Raw genomic sequence first — 17,945 nt, forward strand, 5'->3', positions numbered from 1 at the left:
TTTCAAATACGGTTTTGATCATGAGAAAGTACACAGTTTCCTCTATAAGTAACAAATATTTCAACGAGATATCTTAAAATTTCGATTTTTTACGATTTTTTATAAACTATGATATCAATTTGTTATGTAACTAAATATTGAGGTTGATTCAGAAGCTATTATCTCAAGAACCAATAAAAATTTTCAAATACGGTTTTGAGCATGAAAAAGCACACACTTCCCTCTATAGGTAACAAATATTTCATCAAGATATCTTAAAATTTCGATTTTTTACGATTTTTTTATACACCACGACATCAATTTGTTATGTTGCTAAAAATTGAGGTTGATTCAAAAGCTATTATCTCAAGAACGAATAAAGATTTTTAAATACGGTTTTGATCATGAAAAAGTACACACTTCCCTCTATAGGTAACAAATATTTCATCAAGATATCTTAAAATTTCGATTTTTTACGATTTTTTATAAACTATGACATCAATTTGTTACGTAGCTAAATATTGAGGTTGATTCAAAAGCTATTATCTCAAGAACGAATAAAGATTTTCAAATATGGTTTGGAACATGAAAAAGTACTCACTTTCCTCTATAAGTACCAAATATTTGATCAAGATATCTTAAGATTTTGATTTTTTACGATTTTTTATAAACTATGACACCAAATTGTTATCTAGCTAAATATTGAGGTTGATTCAAAAGCTATTATCTCAAGAACGAATAAAGATTTTCATATACGGTTTTGAGCATGAAAAAGTACTCACTTTCCTCTATAAGTAACAAATATGTCATCAGGATATCTTAAAATTTCGATTTTTTACGATTTTTTATAAACTATGACATCAATTTGTTATGTACCTAAAAATTGAGGTTGATTCAAAAGCTATTATCTCAAGAACGAATAAAGATTTTCATATACGGTTTTGAGCATGAAAAAGTACACACTTTCCTCTATAAGTAACAAATATTTCATCAAGATATCTTAAAATTTCGATTTTTTGCGATTTTTTATAAACTATGAAACAATTTGTTATGTACACTGAGGGAAATTATTCTCGACTTTCAAGAAAAATTTATTCTTGAATGTATTTCTTAGAAACAATTATAAGATACTCTTAAAATAAACATATTTTTTTGTTTTAAGTATAGAAATATTATCGAATGAAATGTCTCATATTCTTAGCATCGAAGAATATCAATTCTTTGTATCAAAAAATTCATTCTTGCGTCAATAATTTATAATACTCAAATGAAGAATTATACAAGATTGTTGTTACATGAACAAGTTTTTCTAAAAAGAAAGATACGTTATTCTTGACATAAGAAATTTATTCTCGATACGAAAATAGGATTGTTGACGCAACACTAAGATACTCCTTTCAAAATGATTGATTTATTTTCACTAAGAATTCGTTTTCTTGAGAATCAAGAATATTTGTATACTTGCTTTGAGAATATGTGGTTTTTCTTCACTTAACAAAATGGTCTTCTTGTGGATATACAAGAATATGATAAGCTTGTGCCAAGAGTAATAATCTTCGTTCAAGAATATATTTCCCTCAGTGTAGCTAAAAATTGAGGTTGATTCAAAAGTTACAATCTCAAGAACGAATAAAGATTTTCAAATACGGTTTTGATCATGAAAAAGTACACACTTTCCTCTATAAGTAACAAATATTTCATCAAGATATCTTTAAATTTCGATTTTTTACGATTTTTTATAAACTCTGACATCAATTTGTTATGTAGCTAAAAATTGAGGTTGATTCAAAAGCTATTATCTCAAGAACGAATAAAGATTTTCAAATACGGTTTTGACCATGAAAAAATACACACTTTGCTCTATAAGTAACAAATTTTGCATCAAGGTATCTTAAAATTTCAATGCAAATATATTCTTAGGGGATGATTTAATAAATTGAGTCCATTTTATGTATATTTATGCAATTAATTACCGGTTATTTTTGAATTTTTTCGAATGGATAAAATAATTAAATTTAAATTATGTAAAATTCGTTTAATTATTTATACCAAAAACTGTTTGGGAATTATTCATAAACCGGCGTATTGTTTTCATTTAATCCTGTGGTGCAAAATGTATCATTCCATTTTATATAAAATTCCCGTACCTAGTCGAGCCGGACGAGTTAATTTTTTAATCAAATAAAAAGTGGCGATATCATATCGGCACGAGGGATCGTGCTCACGCGGGAGGACGGTTTAATTTTTTAAATTAATATTCAAATGTTCACGCACCGACAAATATTACCGGTTCGTACGCGACCAGTACGAACACGCGGCTTCGGTCGGCAAATTAAATTTTGTCATTATACGCCCGAAATGCCGCTATAATTAATGATTTCCACCCGTTCGTCGATCGTAAATCAAAAAGCCACCGAATCAAATTAAACGATAGCTCGAAATTTCTACCCAACATCGTTTTGTTTAATTCAATTCAACAAAATTGTTAAATTTATTTATCTCTCAAAACAAATAAATAAATATTAAATATTCGCATCGTTAAATAAAATATTACGCGAAGGGGTGTAACAAAAATGTTGGATGAATCAGATGCCACTAGAACGATATCAATTATTCAGGCTCGCATCTGTTCAGGATATGTACCTACAACGTGGAGAAGCTCAAAGTAACACAATAACGAGCGTTCGTTCTCGACCACCCCTTGTGTAGTTGTATAATTTTCCAATATTTTTCATCCCAGTGTATATGTGTGTGTAACAAATGTTTCCCTTCGAATATTTTTTACGGATTTAACAACTACATCAAGTTTACTGAAAAAAAAATTATCTGAATACACATTTTCCTCTATAAATAACAAATATTTCATCACAACATCTTAAGAATTCGATTTTTCATAAACTACGACATAAATTTGTTATCTTTATACGGTTCATTGAAAAATTATTATTTTAAAGAAGAATAGAGATTTTGAAATTAGGTTTTGTTCATGAAAAAAACACAATTTTTTCTATAAATCGAGATCGTTTCATCAAGATATCTCAAGAATTCGATTTTTCACGATTTTTCAAAAAGTATAAATTAAAAGTTTTGTGATAAAAATTCTGGTTAACTTCAAAAATTATTATCACAGAAACGAATAAAGCTTTTCAAATACGGTTTTGACCATGAAAAAGTACACACTTTCCTCTATAAGTAACGAATATTTCATCAAGATATCTTAAGACTTCGATTTTTTACGATTTTTTTAAATTTGTTTGAAAAGTATTAGATTTATAGTGTGATGAAAATTCTGGTTGATCTCAAAGATAATTATCTCAAGAACCAATAGACCTTTTTAAGTGCGGTTTTGTTCACGATAAAGTACATAATTTTCTCTATAAGCCATCAACATTTCATCAAGATATCTTAAGAATCCTATTTCTCACGATTTATTAAAAACAATATTCAGTTGATTTTTTCAACTTGGCTTGATTCAAAAACTAATATCTCAAGAACGAATAAAAATTTTCAAATACGGGTTTGATCACGAAAAAGTACACACTTTCCTCTATAAATAGCGAATATTTCATCAAGATATCTTAAGAGTTCGACTTTTTACGATTTTTTTAAAACTGTTTAAAAAGTATTAGATTTATAGTGTGATGAAAATTCTGGTTAATCTCAAACATTATTATCTCAAGAACCAATAGACCTTTTTAAGTGCGGTTTTGTTCACGATAAAGTACATAATTTCCTCTATAAGCCATCAACATTTCATCAAGATATCTTAAGAATTCTATTTCTCACGATTTATTAAAAACAATATTAAGTTGATTTTTTCAACTTGGGTTGATTCAAAAACTAATATCTCAAGAACGAATAAAGATTTTCAAATACGGATTTGATCATGAAAAAGTACACACTTTCCTTTATAAATAATGAATATTTCATCAAGATATCTTAAGACTTCGTTTTTTTACGATTTTTTTAAATCTGTTGAAAAGTATTAGATTTATAGTGTGATGAAAATTCTTGTTGATCTCAAACATAATTATCTCAAGAACCACTAAACCGTTTTAAGTGCGGTTTTGTTCACGATAAAGTACATAATTTCCTCTATAAGCCATCAACATTTCATGAAGATATCTTAAGAATTCTATTCTTCACGATTTATTAAAAGCAATATTAAGTTGATTTTTTCAACTTGGGTTGATTCAAAAACTGATATCTCAAGAACGAATAAAGATTTTCAAATACGGTTTTGATCATGAAAAAGTACACACTTTCCTTTATAAATAACGGATATTTCATCAAAATATCTTAAGACTTCGATTTTTTACAATTTTTTTTAAAACCCTTGGAGAATTATTAGTGTGATGAAAATTCTGGCTGAATTCAAACATAATTATCTCAAGAACCGATAGACCTTTTTAAGTGCGGTTTTATTCATGATAAAGTACATAATTTCCTTTATAAGCCACCAACATTTCATCAAGATATCTTAAGAATTCTATTTCTCACGATTTATTAAAAACAATATTAAGTTGATTTTTTCAACTTGGGTTGATTCAAAAACTAATATCTCAAGAACGAATAAAGATTTTCAAATACGGCTTTGATCATGAAAAAGTACACACTTTCCTTTATAAATAACGAATATTTCATGAAGATATTTTAAGACTTCGATTTTTTACGATTTTTTTAAATCTGTTTGAAAAGTGTTAGATTTATAGTGTGATGAAAATTCTGGTTGATCTCAAACATAATTATCTCAAGAACCAATAGACCTTTTTAAGTGCGATTTTGTTCACGATAAAGCACATAATTTTCTCTATAAGCCATCAACGTTTCATCAAGATATCTTAAGAATTCTATTTCTCACGATTTATTAAAAACAATATTAAGTTGATTTTTTCAACTTGGGTTGATTCAAAAACTAATATCTCAAGAACGAATAAAGATTTTCAAGTACGGATTTGATCATGAAAAAGTACACACTTTCCTCTAGAAATAATGAATATTTCATCAAGATATCTTAAGACTTCGATTTTTTACGATTTTTTTAAAACCCTTGGAGTATTATTACTGTGATGAAAATTCTGGTTGAATCCAAACATAATTATCTCAAGAACCAATAGACCTTTTTAAGTGCGGTTGTGTTCATGATAAAGTACATAATTTTCTCTATAAGCCATCAACATTTCATCAAGATATCTTAAGAATTCTATTTCTCACGATTTATTAAAAACAATATTAAGTTGATTTTTTCAACTTGGGTTGATTCAAAAACTAATATCTCAAGAACGAATAAAGATTTTCAAATACGGTTTTGATCACGAAAAAGTACACACTTTCCTCTATAGGTAACAAATACTTCATCAAGATATCTTAAGACTTCGATTTTTTACGATTTTTTTAAATCTGTTTGAAAAGTGTTAGATTTATAGTGTGATGAAAATTCTGGTTGATCTCAAACATAATTATCTCAAGAACCAATAGACCTTTTTAAGTGCGATTTTGTTCACGATAAAGCACATAATTTTCTCTATAAGCCATCAACGTTTCATCAAGATATCTTAAGAATTCTATTTCTCACGATTTATTAAAAACAATATTAAGTTGATTTTTTCAACTTGGGTTGATTCAAAAACTAATATCTCAAGAACGAATAAAGATTTTCAAGTACGGATTTGATCATGAAAAAGTACACACTTTCCTCTAGAAATAATGAATATTTCATCAAGATATCTTAAGACTTCGATTTTTTACGATTTTTTTAAAACCCTTGGAGTATTATTACTGTGATGAAAATTCTGGTTGAATCCAAACATAATTATCTCAAGAACCAATAGACCTTTTTAAGTGCGGTTTTGTTCACGATAAAGTACATAATTTCCTCTATAAGCCATCAACATTTCATCAAGATATCTTAAGAATTCTATTTCTCACGATTTATTAAAAACAATATTAAGTTGATTTTTTCAACTTGGGTTGATTCAAAAACTAATATCTCAAGAACGAATAAAGATTTTCAAATACGGTTTTGATCACGAAAAAGTACACACTTTCCTCTATAGGTAACAAATACTTCATCAAGATATCTTAAGACTTCGATTTTTTACGATTTTTTTAAATCTGTTTGAAAAGTATTAGATTTATAGTGTGATGAAAATTCTGGTTGATCTCAAACATAATTATCTCAAGAACCAATAGACCTTTTTAAGTGCGGTTTTGTTCAGGATAAAGTACATAATTTCCTCTATAAGCCATCAACATGTCATCAAGATATCTTAAGAATTCTATTTCTCACGATTTATTAAAAACAATATTAAGTTGATTTTTTCAACTTGGGTTGATTCAAAAACTAATATCTCAAGAACGAATAAAGATTTTCAAATACGGGTTTGATCATGAAAAAGTACACACTTTCCTCTATAAATAACGAATATTTCATCAAGATATCTTAAGACTTCGATTTTTTACGATTTTTTTAAATCTGAAAAGTATTAGTTTTATAGTGTGATGAAAATTCTGGTTGAGCTCAAACATAATTATCTCAAGAACCAATAGACCTTTTTAAGTGCGGTTTTGTTCACGATAAAGTACATAATTTCCTCTATAAGTCATCAAGATTTCATCAACATATCTTAAGAATTCTATATCTCACGATTTATTAAAAACAATATTAAGTTGATTTTTTCAACTTGGGTTGATTCAAAAACTAATATCTCAAGAACGAATAAAGATTTTCAAATACGGGTTTAATCATGAAAAAGTACACACTTTCCTTTATAAATAACGAATATTTCATCAAGATATCTTAAGACTTCGATTTTTTACGATTTTTTTTAAAACCCTTGGAGAATTATTAGTGTGATGAAAATTCTGGTTGAATTCAAACATAATTATCTCAAGAACCACTAGACCTTTTTAAGTGCGGTTTTGTTCATGATAAAGTACATAATTTCCTTTATAAGCTGTCAACATTTCATCAAGATATCTTAAGAATTCTATTTCTCACGATTTATTAAAAACAATATTAAGTTGATTTTTTCAACTTGGGTTGATTGAAAAACTAATATCTCAAGAACGAATAAAGATTTTCAAATACGGATTTGATCATGAAAAAGTACACACTTTCCTCTATAAATAGCGAATATTTCATCAAGATATCTTAAGACTTCGATTTTTTACGATTTTTTTTAAAACCCTTGGAGAATTATTAGTGTGATGAAAATTCTGGTTGAATTCAAACATAATTATCTCAAGAACCACTAAACCTTTTTAAGTGCGGTTTTGTTCACGATAAACTACATAATTTCCTTTATAAGCCATCAACATTTCATCAAGATATCTTAAGAATTCTATTTCTCACGATTTATTAAAAACAGTATTAAGTTGATTTTTTCAACTTGGGTTGATTCAAAAACTGATATCTCAAGAACGAATAAAGATTTTCAAGTACGGATTTGATCATGAAAAAGTACACACTTTCCTTTATAAATAACGAATATTTCATCAAGATATTTTAAGACTTCGATTTTTTACGATTTTTTTAAATCTGTTTGAAAAGTATTAGATTTATAGTGTGATGAAAATTCTGGTTAATCTCAAACATTATTATCTCAAGAACCAATAGACCTTTTTAAGTGCGGTTTTGTTCACGATAAAGTACATAATTTCCTCTATAAGCCATCAACATTTCATCAAGATATCTTAAGAATTCTATTTTTCACGATTTATTAAAAACAATATTAAGTTGATTTTTTCAACTTGGGTTGATTAAAAAACTAATATCTCAAGATCGAATAAAAATTTTCAAATACGGTTTTGATCATGAAAAAGTACACGCTTTCCTCTATAAATAACGAATATTTCATCAAGATATCTTAAGACTTCGATTTTTTACGATTTTTTTAAATCTGTTTGAAAAGTATTAGATTTATAGTGTGATGAAAATTCTGGTTGAGCTCAAACATAATTATCTCAAGAACCAATAAACCTTTTTAAGTGGGATTTTGTTCATGATAAAGTACATAATTTCCTCTATAAGCCATCAACATGTCATCAAAATATCTTAAGAATTCTATTTCTCACGATTTTTTAAAAAGTATGAAACAAAATTCCTAACTTTGCTAAGTGGTAGAAATTGAGGTTGATCCAAAAACTATTATCTTCAAAATAAGTAGAGATTTTGATATGTGGCTTTCTCCGTGAGAAATCACATACTTTCTTCTATAAATTGTGAATATTCCATCAAGATATCTTAACAATTCTATTTCTCACGATTTATTAAAAACAATATTAAGTTGATTTTTACAACTTGGGTTGATTCAAAAACTAATATCTCAAGAACGAATAAAGATTTTCAAATACGGATTTGATCATGAAAAAGTACGCACTTTCCTCTATAAATAACGAATATTTCATCAAGATATCTTAAGACTTCGATTTTTTACGATTTTTTTTAAAACCCTTGGAGAATTATTAGTGTGATGAAAATTCTGGTTGATCTCAAACATAATTATCTCAAGAACCAATAGACTTTTTTAAGTGCGGTTTTGTTCACGATAAAGTACATAATTTTCTCTATAAGCCATCAACATTTCATCAAGATATCTTAAGAATCCTATTTCTCACGATTTATTAAAAACAATATTCAGTTGATTTTTTCAACTTGGCTTGATTCAAAAACTAATATCTCAAGAACGAATAAAAATTTTCAAATACGGGTTTGATCACGAAAAAGTACACACTTTCCTCTATAAATAGCGAATATTTCATCAAGATATCTTAAGAGTTCGACTTTTTACGATTTTTTTAAAACTGTTTAAAAAGTATTAGATTTATAGTGTGATGAAAATTCTGGTTAATCTCAAACATTATTATCTCAAGAACCAATAGACCTTTTTAAGTGCGGTTTTGTTCACGATAAAGTACATAATTTCCTCTATAAGCCATCAACATTTCATCAAGATATCTTAAGAATTCTATTTCTCACGATTTATTAAAAACAATATTAAGTTGATTTTTTCAACTTGGGTTGATTCAAAAACTAATATCTCAAGAACGAATAAAGATTTTCAAATACGGATTTGATCATGAAAAAGTACACACTTTCCTTTATAAATAATGAATATTTCATCAAGATATCTTAAGACTTCGTTTTTTTACGATTTTTTTAAATCTGTTGAAAAGTATTAGATTTATAGTGTGATGAAAATTCTTGTTGATCTCAAACATAATTATCTCAAGAACCACTAAACCGTTTTAAGTGCGGTTTTGTTCACGATAAAGTACATAATTTCCTCTATAAGCCATCAACATTTCATGAAGATATCTTAAGAATTCTATTCTTCACGATTTATTAAAAGCAATATTAAGTTGATTTTTTCAACTTGGGTTGATTCAAAAACTGATATCTCAAGAACGAATAAAGATTTTCAAATACGGTTTTGATCATGAAAAAGTACACACTTTCCTTTATAAATAACGGATATTTCATCAAAATATCTTAAGACTTCGATTTTTTACAATTTTTTTTAAAACCCTTGGAGAATTATTAGTGTGATGAAAATTCTGGCTGAATTCAAACATAATTATCTCAAGAACCGATAGACCTTTTTAAGTGCGGTTTTATTCATGATAAAGTACATAATTTCCTTTATAAGCCACCAACATTTCATCAAGATATCTTAAGAATTCTATTTCTCACGATTTATTAAAAACAATATTAAGTTGATTTTTTCAACTTGGGTTGATTCAAAAACTAATATCTCAAGAACGAATAAAGATTTTCAAATACGGCTTTGATCATGAAAAAGTACACACTTTCCTTTATAAATAACGAATATTTCATGAAGATATTTTAAGACTTCGATTTTTTACGATTTTTTTAAATCTGTTTGAAAAGTGTTAGATTTATAGTGTGATGAAAATTCTGGTTGATCTCAAACATAATTATCTCAAGAACCAATAGACCTTTTTAAGTGCGATTTTGTTCACGATAAAGCACATAATTTTCTCTATAAGCCATCAACGTTTCATCAAGATATCTTAAGAATTCTATTTCTCACGATTTATTAAAAACAATATTAAGTTGATTTTTTCAACTTGGGTTGATTCAAAAACTAATATCTCAAGAACGAATAAAGATTTTCAAGTACGGATTTGATCATGAAAAAGTACACACTTTCCTCTAGAAATAATGAATATTTCATCAAGATATCTTAAGACTTCGATTTTTTACGATTTTTTTAAAACCCTTGGAGTATTATTACTGTGATGAAAATTCTGGTTGAATCCAAACATAATTATCTCAAGAACCAATAGACCTTTTTAAGTGCGGTTGTGTTCATGATAAAGTACATAATTTTCTCTATAAGCCATCAACATTTCATCAAGATATCTTAAGAATTCTATTTCTCACGATTTATTAAAAACAATATTAAGTTGATTTTTTCAACTTGGGTTGATTCAAAAACTAATATCTCAAGAACGAATAAAGATTTTCAAATACGGTTTTGATCACGAAAAAGTACACACTTTCCTCTATAGGTAACAAATACTTCATCAAGATATCTTAAGACTTCGATTTTTTACGATTTTTTTAAATCTGTTTGAAAAGTGTTAGATTTATAGTGTGATGAAAATTCTGGTTGATCTCAAACATAATTATCTCAAGAACCAATAGACCTTTTTAAGTGCGATTTTGTTCACGATAAAGCACATAATTTTCTCTATAAGCCATCAACGTTTCATCAAGATATCTTAAGAATTCTATTTCTCACGATTTATTAAAAACAATATTAAGTTGATTTTTTCAACTTGGGTTGATTCAAAAACTAATATCTCAAGAACGAATAAAGATTTTCAAGTACGGATTTGATCATGAAAAAGTACACACTTTCCTCTAGAAATAATGAATATTTCATCAAGATATCTTAAGACTTCGATTTTTTACGATTTTTTTAAAACCCTTGGAGTATTATTACTGTGATGAAAATTCTGGTTGAATCCAAACATAATTATCTCAAGAACCAATAGACCTTTTTAAGTGCGGTTTTGTTCACGATAAAGTACATAATTTCCTCTATAAGCCATCAACATTTCATCAAGATATCTTAAGAATTCTATTTCTCACGATTTATTAAAAACAATATTAAGTTGATTTTTTCAACTTGGGTTGATTCAAAAACTAATATCTCAAGAACGAATAAAGATTTTCAAATACGGTTTTGATCACGAAAAAGTACACACTTTCCTCTATAGGTAACAAATACTTCATCAAGATATCTTAAGACTTCGATTTTTTACGATTTTTTTAAATCTGTTTGAAAAGTATTAGATTTATAGTGTGATGAAAATTCTGGTTGATCTCAAACATAATTATCTCAAGAACCAATAGACCTTTTTAAGTGCGGTTTTGTTCAGGATAAAGTACATAATTTCCTCTATAAGCCATCAACATGTCATCAAGATATCTTAAGAATTCTATTTCTCACGATTTATTAAAAACAATATTAAGTTGATTTTTTCAACTTGGGTTGATTCAAAAACTAATATCTCAAGAACGAATAAAGATTTTCAAATACGGGTTTGATCATGAAAAAGTACACACTTTCCTCTATAAATAACGAATATTTCATCAAGATATCTTAAGACTTCGATTTTTTACGATTTTTTTAAATCTGAAAAGTATTAGTTTTATAGTGTGATGAAAATTCTGGTTGAGCTCAAACATAATTATCTCAAGAACCAATAGACCTTTTTAAGTGCGGTTTTGTTCACGATAAAGTACATAATTTCCTCTATAAGTCATCAAGATTTCATCAACATATCTTAAGAATTCTATATCTCACGATTTATTAAAAACAATATTAAGTTGATTTTTTCAACTTGGGTTGATTCAAAAACTAATATCTCAAGAACGAATAAAGATTTTCAAATACGGGTTTAATCATGAAAAAGTACACACTTTCCTTTATAAATAACGAATATTTCATCAAGATATCTTAAGACTTCGATTTTTTACGATTTTTTTTAAAACCCTTGGAGAATTATTAGTGTGATGAAAATTCTGGTTGAATTCAAACATAATTATCTCAAGAACCACTAGACCTTTTTAAGTGCGGTTTTGTTCATGATAAAGTACATAATTTCCTTTATAAGCTGTCAACATTTCATCAAGATATCTTAAGAATTCTATTTCTCACGATTTATTAAAAACAATATTAAGTTGATTTTTTCAACTTGGGTTGATTGAAAAACTAATATCTCAAGAACGAATAAAGATTTTCAAATACGGATTTGATCATGAAAAAGTACACACTTTCCTCTATAAATAGCGAATATTTCATCAAGATATCTTAAGACTTCGATTTTTTACGATTTTTTTTAAAACCCTTGGAGAATTATTAGTGTGATGAAAATTCTGGTTGAATTCAAACATAATTATCTCAAGAACCACTAAACCTTTTTAAGTGCGGTTTTGTTCACGATAAACTACATAATTTCCTTTATAAGCCATCAACATTTCATCAAGATATCTTAAGAATTCTATTTCTCACGATTTATTAAAAACAGTATTAAGTTGATTTTTTCAACTTGGGTTGATTCAAAAACTGATATCTCAAGAACGAATAAAGATTTTCAAGTACGGATTTGATCATGAAAAAGTACACACTTTCCTTTATAAATAACGAATATTTCATCAAGATATTTTAAGACTTCGATTTTTTACGATTTTTTTAAATCTGTTTGAAAAGTATTAGATTTATAGTGTGATGAAAATTCTGGTTAATCTCAAACATTATTATCTCAAGAACCAATAGACCTTTTTAAGTGCGGTTTTGTTCACGATAAAGTACATAATTTCCTCTATAAGCCATCAACATTTCATCAAGATATCTTAAGAATTCTATTTTTCACGATTTATTAAAAACAATATTAAGTTGATTTTTTCAACTTGGGTTGATTAAAAAACTAATATCTCAAGATCGAATAAAAATTTTCAAATACGGTTTTGATCATGAAAAAGTACACGCTTTCCTCTATAAATAACGAATATTTCATCAAGATATCTTAAGACTTCGATTTTTTACGATTTTTTTAAATCTGTTTGAAAAGTATTAGATTTATAGTGTGATGAAAATTCTGGTTGAGCTCAAACATAATTATCTCAAGAACCAATAAACCTTTTTAAGTGGGATTTTGTTCATGATAAAGTACATAATTTCCTCTATAAGCCATCAACATGTCATCAAAATATCTTAAGAATTCTATTTCTCACGATTTTTTAAAAAGTATGAAACAAAATTCCTAACTTTGCTAAGTGGTAGAAATTGAGGTTGATCCAAAAACTATTATCTTCAAAATAAGTAGAGATTTTGATATGTGGCTTTCTCCGTGAGAAATCACATACTTTCTTCTATAAATTGTGAATATTCCATCAAGATATCTTAACAATTCTATTTCTCACGATTTATTAAAAACAATATTAAGTTGATTTTTACAACTTGGGTTGATTCAAAAACTAATATCTCAAGAACGAATAAAGATTTTCAAATACGGATTTGATCATGAAAAAGTACGCACTTTCCTCTATAAATAACGAATATTTCATCAAGATATCTTAAGACTTCGATTTTTTACGATTTTTTTTAAAACCCTTGGAGAATTATTAGTGTGATGAAAATTCTGGTTGATCTCAAACATAATTATCTCAAGAACCAATAGACTTTTTTAAGTGCGGTTTTGTTCACGATAAAGTACATAATTTTCTCTATAAGCCATCAACATTTCATCAAGATATCTTAAGAATTCTATTTCTCACGATTTATTAAAAACAGTATTAAGTTGATTTTTTCAACTTGGGTTGATTCAAAAACTGATATCTCAAGAACGAATAAAGATTTTCAAGTACGGATTTGATCATGAAAAAGTACACACTTTCCTTTATAAATAACGAATATTTCATCAAGATATCTTAAGACTTCGATTTTTTACGATTTTTTTAAATCTGTTTGAAAAGTATTAGATTTATAGTGTGATGAAAATTCTGGTTGATCTGAAACATAATTATCTCAAGAACCAATAGACCTTTTTAAGTGCGGTTTTGTTCACGATAAAGCACATAATTTTCTCTATAAGCCATCAACGTTTCATCAAGATATCTTAAGAATTCTATTTCTCACGATTTATTAAAAACAATATTAAGTTGATTTTTTCAACTTGGGTTGATTCAAAAACTGATATCTCAAGAACGAATAAAGATTTTCAAATACGGATTTGGTCATGAAAAAGTACACACTTTCCTCTATAAATAACGAATATTTCATCAAGATATCTTAAGAGTTCGATTTTTTACGATTCTTTTTAAAACCCTTGGAGAATTATTAGTGTGATGAAAATTCTGGTTAAATTCAAACATTATCTCAAGAACCAATAGACCTTTTTAAGTGCGGTTTTGTTCACGATAAAGTACATAATTTTCTCTATAAGCCATCAACATTTCATCAAGATATCTTAAGAATTCTATTTCTCACGATTTATTAAAAACTATATTAAGTTGATTTTTTCAACTTGGGTTGATTCAAAAACTAATATCTCAAGAACGAATAAAGATTTTTAAATACGGATTTGATCATGAAAAAGTACACACTTTCCTCTATAAATAGCGAATATTTCATCCAGATATCTTAAGACTTCGATTTTTTACGATTTTTTTTAATCTGTTTGAAAAGTATTAGATTTATAGTGTGATGAAAATTCTGGTTGAGCTCAAACATAATTATCTCAAGAACCAATAGACCTTTTTAAGTGCGGTTTTGTTCACGATAAAGTACATAATTTTCTCTATAAGCCATCAACATTTCATCAAGATATCTTAAGAATTCGATTTTTTGAAAAACTATGAATTGAAACTGTTAAACTTATAAAGTGGTAAAAATTCTGATTTAATTAAAAAAATATTATCTCAAAAACGTGAACATTACATCAAGGTATCTTAAGAATCCAATTTTTCTCGATTTTTTTTAAAAGTATTAGAAAATTGTTATCTCAAGAACGAATAGAGATCTTAAAGCGCGAATTTCTTCATGAAAGTACATAATTTACTCTATAAATCGAGAACATTTCATCAAGATATTTCAAGAATTCAAAACACGAATGCACTGAAGTTTTTAGCACGACTCTTGGAGCTCTCATAGTTTCCGTCCTGATATATATCGACCCAGCAAACTTAATTGTACCAAAACCAATCGAACAAAACTCAATTTTTTCTTAAATAATTCATTCCAGGGTGCATATCTAAACTGAATAAAGTGCCAGCTCATATAAAAGCGTCTCAATTTCATCTCATAATTATTGATTGAAGGGGAAGTGTATTAAATTTGAAGAAATTTCCACATCACTTGTATCTGCTTGTAGTCACCTATTTCTTTGTCAAACCAATAATAAAATACTTAGAAGCTTAATATATTTACTTTGTTGGTCAAGAACTATGGAGAGTAAGTTTGTAAATGTATAGAGTGATTTTTATATATTTTTTTAAATTATATTTGTTAATAATTCAAAACAAAATAAGAAAGTTAACAAAATCGTAACATATTTATCAACACCGAACACCACATTTCAACTAAAATATGAAGACAGATTTGGAGCAGTAAATTCTCGCTTTGTACGGTGGTTCGGGAGGGTTCGTTTATTTAAAATGATGTCTCGGATAAACGTGAAAAATGATTTCTTCTCTTCGCGCGACGAAAAGGTAAATCTAAGTAATTTGGCAAAATAACTTAAAAGCGAAATATCTACCGGATCGAAACTAAAACGGGCCGACTTTGCGTATGATTAAAGTTGGATAATTTATTATTTTAGGTTTGATACTATTAAATGTCCCCAAATGGAGCGTAACGTATCGCTGCGTTGGGAATTCGTCAGGAACTGGACATTGGTTACATGTGGTCAACATGTTCGCACACTATTACACCACAAACCGAAATTATGTATAACGTTGTTTAGATAAATTACTTTAGGTTAATTTTTATGAGTGTCAGAATGGAATATTAATATAAATGAACGTTTGGTTTTGTTGACTTAATTTACTTTGCAAATTACTTTTTGTTGTTGCGACACGCGCTACTGACATAAACGTGTGGACAATTTGTACACGGTACAAACACGATGAAATGGCGAACACGTTATTGCGACGATCTGTTAATTTGAAACTGGAAACGGGAGCGGTCTGTTTATCAGTCACGCCCTTCGGTCAACAATGACTCGTTATGTACAAACAACGGCCGCAAATTGCGAGGATTATTAGTTCGAACCGGGAAAACGGGAAACACGACGACAATCACATTGTGACCCTGTCAACAATCCAAAAACCTTTACGAAAATTAAATACCTAAATAATTATTATTCGATGGTTATTGAAACATTGATGTCTTAAATTGATGGGACTTGAAAATCCATCAAACCCCCCATTACCGCCGTCTCTTTATGGGATTTTCGGATATCTGTTTATGCGTTTCGCGAAGCCTAAATCTCGGCACCCCAGGGAAAAGGGCGCAAGGACCGCTTCTTATCCTTCTGAATGTAGATTATTTATTCCACGATGCATCAACTTTAATCAACTCGAATGATAAGTCCTTGCCGTAGAGCGGATATAAACATTATTTTTGATTATACATTATCGTGGATAAAAGCTTTCCATTTTGCCTCTTTTGTCCCCGGGAAAACATTTTTTCCTTGCAAATTTTCTTTACGGTTTTCTCTCAAAGTGATTTACGACTTTTTTATCATCTCACTGCGACAATTCAATAATGTTCGACGAAAATATGAAGTTAATTCGATTAAATTGTTACATTTTCATGTTGTTAATGGTAACACTAGGAAAAAGAAAACTTTTGAACTGAGAATGAAAGATTTTAAACATATTCCAACATTTTTTAGTGAATTTGTAATTTGCAAAAGAAAAAATGAATTACATGTTGCCAACACTACCAGATTCATTGAGTTATATTGGAGATTTAGTTGATGTTTTAAAAGAAGAGGATCAGACTCAAATTAAAAGATGAAGAAGAATCCACAAATTGTAACCAAAAGTCAAATAGCCTTTTTAAAAAGAAACAAAGTCAAGAAGTGTGTTATAAATGTGCCATTTCAAGTTGTTGAAGGCAGAGGTTCATGAAAACGAGGTGGAATGCAACAGCAACAGTACAACCTAGGAAATTTCAGCCAACGAAGAGGTAATAATGATTGCCATAATTATTATAATACAGGTGGTAGAGACGAACAAGAAGGTTGAAGAGGTAACCATTATCACGGCGGTTATGGAATGAACAGTTTTTATACGCAGTTCCAAACTATGATGATATATAAAGATGAAAGATCAGATCATATAATAAATAATGATCAATATTTTCATGATAGTGTAACATTAAAAGAACCTGTAAATGTAAAAATTGGTGATGGTAAATTTTTGAAAGCCACTAAAGTAGGTCATGTAATTAGTTATTTTCAAGTGTATGATAAAATAATTCCAATTAGAATGTCAAATGTATTTTATGTTAAAGAAATGGATAGAAATTTAATTAGTTATGCTAGAATTACAAATAAAATTATATCAAAGATAAACACTTCAAAAATTTATAACAGACTTAATTATACAAAATGACAAGTATAATTAAAAATAAGGAAGTAAATATTGCAAATAGTAATACTAAAATTAATATGACGTTAAAGGAAAAATGGCATCGTATTCTGGGTCATGTAAATTTTTTCTGATTTAACAACTTTGTGTAAAAGCCAATTATTTATTTATTTCATGTGGGACAGAAACAGGTCGAACCCAATAATACTGTACCACAAACAACCAATTGTATACAAATAAAATAGAATTACAGTTCACAATAATAATAATAATGAATTAACATTAATGGTATAAAAGTGATTCAAAAGGAAAAAAAAACTAAAACAAAGTTTAG

The sequence above is a fragment of the Onthophagus taurus genome, chromosome 10, assembly GCF_036711975.1.
Source record: "Onthophagus taurus isolate NC chromosome 10, IU_Otau_3.0, whole genome shotgun sequence".
In the NCBI taxonomy this organism is placed as follows: domain Eukaryota; kingdom Metazoa; phylum Arthropoda; class Insecta; order Coleoptera; family Scarabaeidae; genus Onthophagus; species Onthophagus taurus.